Here is a 12,250-nt window from a genome sequence, read left to right on the forward strand (position 1 = left end):
TCAAATTTTTAAAAACTTTTAAAATGGATTTTTAACATCAAATTTATGAGTTTGAAAAAAAATATGTTGTAGCTCAGAAAAAGGTGTTCTATCGAATGAACAAAAAAAATCAACATGTTTTTCAAAATTAAAAAACCCAATTTCATCGACTTTTTGGACAAAACTTTGCGGCCTCCCAGCTTCCCGGATTTGAACCCTCTTAACTTTCTTGCTTGGTCCTTTAGTCAAAGCTGGACAATTAATACAAGGTCAACGACTTGGACCAGTTCAAGACGGAAAATCTAAAAATCTGAAACGGAATGCCCATGGGTCTTAGAAACGTTTGAACCCCGTGAAGAGGTACAAAACACTGGACTTCTGAACCGAACTTTCTTCCGAAGTTTTATCTGTCAAACTAGTTGATGCGTTGTTTAGCGCATCTTTAGCCGAATCCAGCGCACTACTTCCGAAGTTGGGAAAGTTGCCTGTAAGTTTGCGTGATTTTAAAATCATATGATTCTTTGTCTGCGCTTGTCGACCTTTCGGTGGTAATTTTCCGTTATATTAGTGCACAGAAAGTTGCAATAAAGGGGGTCCCGTAACGTAGTTGGCTACACGTTCGCCTTACAAGCGAATGGTCATGGGTTCGATTCCCAGCCCCTCAACCAAACCCTCGTCAGTCGCCGGATGCGCAGCCTATACGGTGGCGTATTGGGGAGCGCCCTTACCGTTACGACTGCCTGATGACGACTGACAAATTGTTCTTCTCGGAGGCATTCTTCCAACGTACCCGGATAAATGGCAACCGAACAACGCAACTAGAGGTGTGCGCCGGTCCGATATTCGTCGGCGGCGGCGTTTGTCAGAATTTTGGCCGGCGGCGGCGGCGGCGTGAATCGGCGTGGCGATTTTTTTCATTACGTTTTTCTAAGATTTTTTTTTTGCATTTTTTCGGCATATTTTCAAGACATTAAAATAAGATTTTTTTTTATTTTCGCATGAAAAATCTAATGAACTTTTCCAGAAAAATCTGGAGGAAAACCAAAATTTGGAAAATATTTTCGGATTGTTTGAAGTTTCGAGAAATCTTTGGAATTACCAAGAGAAGCTCTTTTGAATTCCCAAATAAAATTGTTTGGAATTTCAGCAGAAAATTACATGAGAAACTTCAGAATTTTTACAAAAAAATGCTCTTAACTTCTACAGGAAAAACTTTAAAAAATTTATGAAAAGGTCTTGTTGAGTTCCTATTGAGTTTTCTTCCAAATTTGTACAGAACATTATTGATAATTGTAGTAGAGTGCGGCTGGTTGAATGGGTGTTTTGGCATGGCCAACGATAAAACAGTCAATTCTTAAGAATTTCCACGGGAGACTCTAAGGAGTTTTCGAGAAAAATTCTCTGGAATGTTCAGGAGAAATTCTCCGTAAGTGTTATTAATTAACGACTGGTAAAATTGTTGCATTAAAAATCTGGCCCATAGACTGAGAAAGCCAGATCCTTAATGCATTCTCCGTAAGTTTAACGGAAACTTCTTTTGAATTTCCGCGGAGGATTGTTCAAAACGATTCAACGAAAAATTGTTCGAAATTCTTGGAATTCTACGGGAAATACTTTGTACAGTAGACGTTCGATAACTGCAAGTCATTTAACTGCAATGCTTTTAACCGCATTTCGAAAGTTACATCAGTTTTGCAGTTATCGAACAGCTAAGCATCAAAACTATGTCAAAGTCGATGATCACTGCATAGCGGTGAACAATCAGATACACTTCGATTTTGACGACGTCTGACAATTGTTTGACGTCTAGAATGCGTCATGTTACAGTTATCGAACGACTAGTGTATTGTCCGTATGAAATTCTTGGGAAATTCCATTGGCCGAAAGCCGTATGTCCGAACTGGTAATTTAGCCGAAAAAGTCGTTTTCCCTATCAGGTCGTTTTGCCGAATAGGTCATCAACCCAAAAATGCCGATTGGCCGATATGGTCGTTTGCAAGATTAGGTCTTGTCAGAAAATATCGTTTAGGCCAACAGGTCTTACGGCCAAATGTCAATAACTGAATGGGTAATTTAGTCCATAATATCCATCCGTTTGGCCTAATGACATTTACGTTGAAAAGATTTATGAAACTCATATGTGAATATGTACGTTATGTGGAAGATATTGATTTGGAAAATGTATTGGAGGTAACCACTTTCCCTTCGATGGGACTCGAACCCATGACCCTACAGTACGCTAGACGTGCTTTAACCAACTAAGCTACGAAGGACCTCCGTCGGCCTTCGCAACCTAGCAGCTACTGAACGAGATCGAGATTCCCATATTGGACGCATAGTCAAATCACTCGCAATCCATTTCTCAAGCCAATACTTCCACATGTGTATGGTACACGTCCACATTAGAGGAGCGTGAGTATTTAGAATGTCTGGCGTACTGTAGGGTCATGGGTTCGAGTCCCATCGAAGGGAAAGTGGTTACCTCCAATACATTTTCCAAATCAATATCTTCCACATAACGTACATATTCACATATGAGTTTCATAACATTGTAAATTAACGTCCAAGTCGGGTGGTATAATTCCCGGAAATAGGCAATTAACTTTGATTGAGTTGAAAAGACTGTTAAACGAAATTTCGTAACCTCTCTACTTTTAAGTCGATACTAACATTTAAGCCAAAAGCCATCTAACCAAACCCCATTAAGCAGAATTGAACGTTTATCCGAAATTGTTATCAGGTCAAAAATGGTCCGACCAAAAATGTATTTTCACCGAAAACGACATACAGCCGAAATGGACATTCAGCCGAACTGGTAATTTGGCCGAAAAAATCTTTTACCAAATAGATCATTTGACCGAAAATGGTGTTTGGTAAGAATGGTAATTTGGCCAAAACAACTTTGTCCTTTCTGCAAAACAACTTTTCTGGCCGACCAGCATTTTCTGTCAAATGACCAATTCGGATAAACGTCTTCTTTGGCAAAATGACCAATTCAGCCGAACGACACTTTTCAAAAAAGGTTGCAGAAAGGACATTTAAGGTCCAAATGACTCTTTCTGTCAAATGCCATTTTTACCAAATGGCCTTTTTGGTCAAATGATGTATTTTCGGTCAAACGACTTTTTCACCCGAACGGCATTTTCAGCTAAATGACCTGTTAGGGTAAACAACTTTTTACAAGTCCGTCCAAATTTTCCTTTTGGCTGTACATCGCTTTCGGTCAAACTACATTTTCGGTCAAACCAATTTTGATCTGATAACAGTTTCCGTTTTGCTAAATGGTACCTGGCTAGATGTCTTTTGGCCTAAAGTCTAGTATTGACCTAAAAATAGAGAGGCCACGAAATTTTGTTCAATGGTCAATTGTTAAAAAGACCATTTCGCCAAACATGTGGCCATTTCTGACCATATTATCCGTTCAGTACGAGGTTCAGTCATTGAAATTTGGCCGTATGACCCCGTTTGGCCAAATGACCCATTCTGTCAAAAAACTATTTCTGCTAAATGGCATTATTGGGCAACGATGGTTTCGGCCAGACGACCTGTTAGGGCAAACGGCTTTTTCTGACAAATTACCAGCTCGGCCGTCTGTCACTTTCGGTACCTATTGGAATGGAATGAAACTTACCAAGAATTTTTAATCGAAAGTAGAAAGAATTTTCTGAAGAAACCAGAAACAATCTTCAAAAACTCCGAGCATTTTTCCGATGTTTTAAAGTTGGCTATACCAAACTAGCCGTATGATGAACTTCTCCCTGCGAAAAAAAAAATCACTCTAATAAAGGATAAAAAACTAATCGGCTTGATTAATTTAGATTGGGGAAGTCAACGTTAAAGCATCTCTTTCACTAGTCAAAATTTTCTGTGTGAATTTTGAAGAATACTCAACAGAGACTCAATAGGAACTTTCCGTGAATATTCTGAATATTTTCCTGTAGAAATTTGGAACAACTCCCCGTAAAAACTCTGTAGAGATTCTCATGTAAATCCCAAACATTTTCCCTTGGTAATTACAAAGAGTTCTCGAAACGTGAAAGTAGTTCCCGTGGAAAATCTGAAAATAATTTTCAAATGAATATTCTGGAAAAACTTGAAGAATTTCTTGGGAAGTTCATCAATTGTTTTAGGCGAAATTCAAAAGATTCTCCAGATATTGTCGTGAAAATATCCTTAATGACCAATTCAGCCGAACGACACTTTTGACCGAATGTCCATTTTGACCAAATTGCCCTTACTACCAAACGACTATTTCAGCCGAAGGAAAAGCTCACGATTTTTTTTAGCCAAAGGAACTGTTCGACCAAATAAGATTCTCGGCCAAATATCTGTAGGCTACATATCCTATCAAAGTCTGAAAACATAATGAGAGCATATATAATATTTTGATTTTGACAAAATGATTCACAATTTGTTTTCAAATATGTATAAATCATCATGATTGATTATATATTTTGATCTCATGTTGCTGTAGATTACTTAATTGAATGATATGACATCAAACTGTGTACTTATTTTGCTATCGGAAACCAATATCAAATTTAGTTTTCGATTTCCTCTCATCGACAGCAGAATAGTTTTTGATTTGATGTCACGGTAAGCTGATTCTGCTAAACGTTTTGTTATTTCAACAGTTGAAACGACCAAAAAGTTATCAAATTAAGTGAACATAATCGATGAATACACAACATTAAAACAAGTTATCGATTTGCTCTTAAGCTTTGCTCGGGTAGGCTTCTACCAATTAATATTTTCGGTTGAACGATTCGGCCTAACAACTTTCAGTCTTGTGACTTTCTGCCAAACAACTCTTTTTTATTCAAAAATTCAATTTAAATTAGATTTTCATTTTTTCCTTTTTCGCAACACGCTTAGTTTTTACGGAGAGCTCTTCGAAGTTTTAACAAGGTATTGTATGGAATTTTCATAGAAATAATTGGTATCCTCACAAAAAATTCTCTGAAGTTTCAACGTAATGTTGTAGAGATCTATCAGCAAATTATACGGAAAATCCAATGAATCTTAGGAGTTTCTACTGAAAATTTCAATCGGCGTGGAAAATTATAGATCAGCGGCGTGGCAAATTTTAAACGGCGGCGCACCGATGCAAAAATGTCGGCGGCGGCGGCGTGCCAAAAACTGCCGGCGGCGGCGGCGTGGCGCGGCGGCGCACACCTCTAAACGCAACGATCATTGGATTCACGACACGGACAAATGGACACAATGGGCTCACGGTTAGATGAACCAGCAACGACAACAACAATAAATAATGGAAAATCTAAAAATAGATTCAGAATACCACAGTAGATCTCGGCACAGTAGCGGTTGAGTAACTACCAAATAAATAAAGGAATAAAAAAAACAAGTTGCAATACTCACGTAATTGGTACTGGTGATATTAAAACTGTTGATTATGTGAAAGTCAATTAGGGTTGTAATATAGTTGTCTATAGAAGTTCTATAAAGTCTATAAAGGTAATATTGCTAAAAATTCAAGGCGGCATACGACAGTATAGACCGCGTAGAGCTATGGGAAATTATGGACGAGAACAGTTTCCCTGGGAAACTTACCAGACCGATCAAAGCAACGGTAGATGGTGTACAACACTTTCGGGCGAGGCCGAGTGTCCGAACCGGTGTAGATACTATCTGAAGCAACCATGGCCTGTAAGGACCTGGATCAGGTGGAAAGTGATTTCCCCATGGCGTCTCTTGACCCACGTACATACCTATCTCCGGTAGCAACCTATGTGTCCATCTTACCAGCACTGTAATTTTGCAGCACGTTTTGACGCCGGGCACTTCGAACCCCCCGTGGGGTGCTTGCTGGGGGCAGCAGGGACCATGTCCAAGGGCTTGACGACCCCTCCCCAGCTGTCTGCGAGTCAGGGAGAACTGCCTAGGGCGTGGTGGGATTTAGCAGTGGGCTCTGCTAAAATCCCTCCCAAAAACCACAAGTGTCCGTAAGCAGACTCTATCAAAGCGACTGTGTGCCGCCTCAAAAGCCCACGCCCAGGGAGTGCCACTGGCACATCAGGATTGATACCAGTAAGACCCTGATTATGGTATACTGGTTGCGTGTTATTGGACTTTGTATCTGGATATTGAAATATTGTGAACGCGAGGGCTGATAGTCTGGTTATTCTATTCTCTTAGTAAGGCCGGGTGACACCGACCTGAAACGGCGAATGGGCTAATGGCCAGGCTGTCTTCCGTTCCCTAAAACCGTGGCGGGCCTTGTAGCACATGGTACAATCCTGTGGCTCAGCTGGTAGCTGAGTATGAGTAGGCTCCTTCCTGACTAGCGCTGATCTGGCTCTGAACACGAAAGTGTCAACCCTCGCATGGCCTCCCTGCATGCCGCAAGGTATGTATAGATAACCATGGGATCGCGAAGGCGACTACACCAGGAGGATTCGACAGCAGCCGCAAGGGGGACCCAACAGCAATGATCACATCAAAATCAAAAACTTCGAGGAAGGGAGGTGAGGCGAATGGCGACAAGGAGAACCCTTTCGCCAGGCGCAGTGGCCTTGATCGGTCACCCCAAAGGTCGCCGGGGGAGGCGATGATGGAGCCCGTGGTGGGTCAGACGAGGTGCCGGTCGACGTCAAAATGGACGGCCCCACTCTGACCAAAGTCATCAACTCGGTGATGACCAACCATGGGGATGATGGAGTCCAGACCATGGAAGTGATTACGGACGTTTCGGACGTAATTATGTCCTTCCTGGACAACCGGGTGAATTACAGTAAGGACTTGAAGCAGGCCGTACTGACCCTCTGCGCTCTAGTCGTGGAGGCGAAGTCGGAATGGAAGTCTTTGCTGGAAGCCAGTAAGGAGGCGGAGCACAAGATCCGTCTTCTTACTGAAGAGAAGGAGTTGGCGGTTAGCCAAGCGGTGAAGGTCTCGAAGGAGGCTGAATCGAAGATTCGGCTCCTTACAAAGGGGAAGCAGCTGGCGGAGAGCCAGACTGCAGAGTTTCAACGGCGTATGGCAATTAGCGGAGCAACTCTTAAGCTAAGTAAGGTCACGCAGGAGGCGAACCCGAAAGTAGCTAAAAAAGCCTCGGTACGGACAGTCGAGAAGGTCCGAGTGGATAAGACCGAGAGGAAAATGGTACCTCCACCAAGGATGATACCAGAGGATCGCCGGGAGGAAGACCTGCCATGGACGGAGGTCGTGAATCCAAGAAAGGCGAAACGAAGTCGTCAGCAGGTCGCAAGGAGTGCGACCAAAGGTGCGGAGCAGGTCACTGCTAAGAAGGGTAGAGCCCGTGTGAAAAAGGGTGCGCCTTCCAATGGCAGTGACAAGCGGAAGGACAGAGGCGAAGCGATTATTGTGAAGACTGACGATAAAAGCTATGCCGACAGGCACCGAGAAGCTCTCTAGTCTAGGAGGAGATGTCAACTGCATCCGAAGAACGCGCAAGGCGAGATGATTCTCGTCTTGAAGCGGGATGCTACTCGGAAGAGTTCCGAGTATAAAAAGTTGACGTTGAGTTAGAGCCCTGTGTCCAGTCTTGAACATCCAGTGCAAGGACATGGATGAGATAACCGAAGCCGGAGACCTGGTAGACGCACTGAAGGATCAGTGCAATGTCGAGATCCAGGAATCCGCGATTCGGTTACGCAAAGGCTTTGCGGGAATGCATGTTGCCTCATTCCAAGTACCCATGGCCGAGGCCAAGAACTGAAGGTGGGCTGGTCAGTGTGCTCGCTGAGCACAAGCCAGCCCAATCAGACCTGTTACAGGTGCCTTGGCCACGGTCATAAGTCCTATGACTGTAAGGGACCTGACCGTAGTAAGCTGTGCCGTATGTGCGGAGCCGAAAACCACCAGGCTCGCACTTGCCAGGCTGCACCGAGATGTCTGATCTGTCCTCCGGGGGCAGACATCAGGCATCTCACCGGTGCTCAGGCCTGTCCTAAACTTGAACCATTGCGAGGCGGCCCAGCTGCTGCTACAACAGTCGGTTATCGAGTGTAAAGCTGATGTTGCCTTGCTGTCTGACCCATACCGCATCCCTGCTGGAACCGGCAGCTGGATTGCGGACAAGTCCGGTATGGTGGGAATCTGGACTTGTGGGCGCTACCCCATCCAGAAGATAATATCTTCTCCTGACGATGAGGGTTTCGTCATAGCAAAGGTAAACGGTGTTTACTTTTGTAGCTGCTACTGTCCTCCTAGATGGAGTATAGAGCAGTACACTAGGGAGTTGTTATTCTTGCGGCGAAACTAACTGGCCTTAAACCAGTAGTTGTAGCAGGTGACTTCAATGCGTGGGCAGTGGACTGGGGTTCCCGGCTCACTAACGCTAGAGGTTATATCCTGCTAGAGTCACGAGCGGTATTGAACGTAGTTCTGCTGAACGAAGGTCAAGTGCCAACGACTGGGGAGACCTTTCAAGACGACTTTGAACAATCGCTCAGTTTTGTCGTCGTTCGCGAAGAATTTATACCGCTTATCAGTTAAATACTGAAGAAAACGTTTGTGATCGTCAAAGGATCCCGGCAAAACGCGGCAGTCTCTGAATTCTCCACTTCCTTCTAAGAAACAAGGTTTCAAGACCGTCCTGCAAAAGCGCGGTAAAAATAGAAGGAAGCTATTATAGGCTTCAGATATTCCTTCTAACTCTAACATTGGAAACAATTCTTCTCTTATCAAACTGAGCAATCAGTTTAAATTGATTCATGACGAAATTGAGCAAATCGAATCTACCTCTAGCCCAGGTGATTCGATTCACGCGAAGAAGCAAAGAATTCCGCCAATTGTGGTGACTGTTACCGTGTTCTCTGGCTTTCGGAATGAGTAACCTCCAGAGGTCGACCCTTCCTGGCAATCTGAAATGAAATAATATCCTCTGTCATATCTGAAATCAGTTACTGAGCAGAAAGTGATACATAAATAATCCATCCCAACAGAATACACGGAACTTCAGAGTTTCTAGTGTAAATACATTGTCGGGCTTCTTTCAGCAAAGAGAACAGACAACCGCACAGTACAAAAGCACAATGTGGTCTCGATCACGGTTCATACCCACGGCCCGACGACGTGCATTGACTCATGTTTTGTTGCTTTGCGTATCACTCCTGAATTAACCTGCGGGCAATATAGAAAATTGATTCCCCTTCAATTTGGTTAATAGGCACATTCTTCCATGGCCATGGCTTTATACATTTGTTTGTTCTGATAGTGGCGCAACACGCAAACCACAGACGGAATGAGTCAATCAAAGTGATTCCCCTTAAAGGGGCGAGCTCTTCACGCCATACTACGATCTAACGGTTAGTTAGTATCAAGTGGGTGAGAAAATGGTTAGTGGCTTGTTTATCCCTCGGTGGTTTCGCTATCAGTGAATGATCTAATTGTGGTATCTCCGAAACACCTGCTCCAATTTGTCAATGAACTTTGAATCATACCCAGCTAGACTGGCGAAGGGGATCGTTGTCGATAATATTGATAGCGCCGATGCAGCTGCTTGGTTTAAAACAGATAACAGTGTGATCCGGTCTTAACCAATTTATACTTTGTGAGTGATAACATCTTGCGTAATGGATTGTAGAATATAAACATTTAGGTGAACAAGATTAGGTGTCAAATGATTGTGTTAATCATTTTATTGTTTCGTTTTCTTAGTATTACATTGGATTTATGCCAAGTGTTTTTCCGTCATAGGTATGACGTTTGGGCATATCTAAAGCATGGCTCATTTATTAATGAATCGTGAGCGTGTTTTGGGTTAGAACAAGAACTTAAAAATCGTTTTCATATAACCACTTGATTCGTTTTTTTTGTCTAATATCAATATCTCATGGTTATTTCAAACACAGAATGACATAGTCAGCTTTCTTTTTTTAACTGTGTGCCACAAAAATAACATCATTTTCTTTATAACTTTTGAATGTAATGCCCGATAATGATCAAATTCAGTAGTAAGTACAGTCCTTAGAGACAACATTAAAGCCGACCCGGTGACAAGCGCGGTGTCATCATCATCAATAGACATAGACCGCTGTCATCATTGAAACGCAGTATGAAAAAAAAATTATAGCCCAGGACATCCTGGCTACGATCTGGCGATGGGCTAAACAATAGGATGTCAGTAGCCTGATTAAAGCACTCTGCTTTCAACATTATGTGCTTCTGTGCTTAACTATTGACCAACATTCGAAAAGGGCGTAACAGCCAAATTTTATTCCTTCTGATTCTTCGTCTACATTTATAGCTATATATGTGGACAACTTATCGATCTGCTAATTTCAGTTAACTAACTATTATCCTATCATTTTCTTAATTCCAGGTTTACCCGTTGCTCGCACCATCTCGTCCACATGGCACCGTGTCAAATAGTAGGATTTGTATAATCGTAAAATTTTCTCACGCTTGAACAGACCCCACACTCCCTAGGTGACTAGCAGCGTAAGACTTGAGACTTCTCCTATCTGGGTGAGTATTTAACCGTAAGCGAAACTGGTAAATGAATACCAGCATATATGTATAGAAAGAGATAGTTATACTATTCGTACGTTGAATTGTTAATTTTCACAACGCTGCAACTTAAACTAGGCTGCAAGTTTTTCTCGTTTATTTTACTAGTATTTATGCATTGAATCGCACGCGAATCTTTGACGAGACCCTTTGCGACGACGCAGGATATTACTTTATGGTCGTTTGTATGTTTTATGAATGGAGTGAACTACTTTTTCCTCAAACACTCTTTGAATCACATAAGTATTTAATGGTAAGAATTGGAAGCGATCATGTGAAATTTTTGTTGTCAAAGCCATATTCAGTTTCACAAATTTCAAAGTTTGAACTTCGTATCTTAAACATGTGTAATCCTGGTGAACTACACAGACCTTTAGATAGTATAGAGCTAATGATAACGAATATAAATGTGCATAAATCAATGTTTATGAAACGTCCTACGAGGTCTTCTCGCTAGATATTAAACTGTACACGCAGCTAAATGATATCTACTGAATAAAAAAACAAACGATCTGTGCAAGATTCATTATGGGGACGGAAGAATCAAACCAACCAAAACCTGTTGCTTATGATAGTTTACTATATTTCAAAATGAATGAGCTAATTGTAATAAATAAGAAAGATGATTACTATTTGGACCACGTCCACTAACTAAGAAGGATTGCGTTTTGCATTTATAGAACAAGAAAAGAATCTCTTTTGTGAGCATTTCTACTGGAATGTTAGTACACCATTCGAAACTGTGATAACGATATGTGATATAAAAGCTTTTTACCTTGTTATTTATTTGTTTTTGGAGTGAATAAGAAGTTAATATCCCCGAATTGAATTGATGTGTGTGTGTTTTTTTTACAAGGGTTGAAGGCTATCAGAAATAAGCGCGACAGACACCTGAGCATCCACACAATGCTCGAAGGCGAATAGGGCTGGGTGGGGTCGACCTGCCAAAAATGCTGTGATTATTTTTTTGGGGGGCTGTGCTCATGCACTTTTTCTAAAATTCCGGCCCCTAGCTTAGGCTGGTTCGCCGACTTGCTTGCTGAGATCTACTGCTACGTTGTCTCGATACGTCGGCGGTCGTTCCACAAACTTCCTAACTCGAATCCTCATGACTCCCCCCGGCGTCGAAGGTGATCGATCCGGATCCGGTGAAGGAAACTTCCGCACTGATGGTGCCCTTACTACCGGGGGCTATCGCAGGGAACGCTTTCGCGCATTGCGCTAACTTCGTCTTCGAGTTGCAGAGGTGGTCCGACAGTTCCTGTGGTGGATGACGTCCGCACTGTCGGTGCCCTACATACCCGAAGATCTTTTTCCTTCTTTCTTCTTTCATCAGCAGGTTGGCTGATCGAGGTCGGTCCGACGATTCCAGTTTGCAGAAGGCTTCCGGTGCAACGGCGCCCCGACGACCCGAGGCCAAACACTGCTCACTGCGCTGGATTTTCCTCCGAACCGACACTTATTTGCTGGTCCCTTCTCCATCTACGCTGCAGCTCTGACAGTATTTGCGTCACGACTCGGCTTACCGCATTCCACGTGTCTTCTTCGTAACACATTCGTAGGGCATGCATTCTTCTGCGTACTTTCGTCAACCTTGGGCAATCGAATCCCATGTGTTCTGGGGTCTCCTCTAGGTTGATACACGCCGGGCAGAATGGCGATGCATGGTCACACCGATGCAGATAGTGGCGGAAACAGTCCAGACAGGAAATGTGTGAGGTATAAGTTTACCTCTCCATGCTATTCACCCACGTCGACAAATTGGGGATGAGCCGGTGGA

General features: G+C 42.8%; 1 protein-coding gene across 1 annotated transcript in view; it reads left to right on the forward strand.

The window, feature by feature from the left end:
- The window catches only part of LOC134203816 (sphingolipid delta(4)-desaturase DES1-like), a 30,203-nt gene extending 19,075 nt beyond the window's left edge, over window positions 1-11,128 (forward strand). The window contains exon 2 of the mRNA XM_062678663.1: window positions 10,283-11,128. The gene's annotated coding sequence lies outside the window, so the exon portion shown is untranslated. The remainder of the gene's footprint in view (window positions 1-10,282) is intronic.
- Window positions 11,129-12,250: the final 1,122 nt, after the last annotated feature.

This window comes from Armigeres subalbatus, unplaced genomic scaffold, assembly GCF_024139115.2.
Source record: "Armigeres subalbatus isolate Guangzhou_Male unplaced genomic scaffold, GZ_Asu_2 Contig245, whole genome shotgun sequence".
Taxonomy (NCBI): domain Eukaryota; kingdom Metazoa; phylum Arthropoda; class Insecta; order Diptera; family Culicidae; genus Armigeres; species Armigeres subalbatus.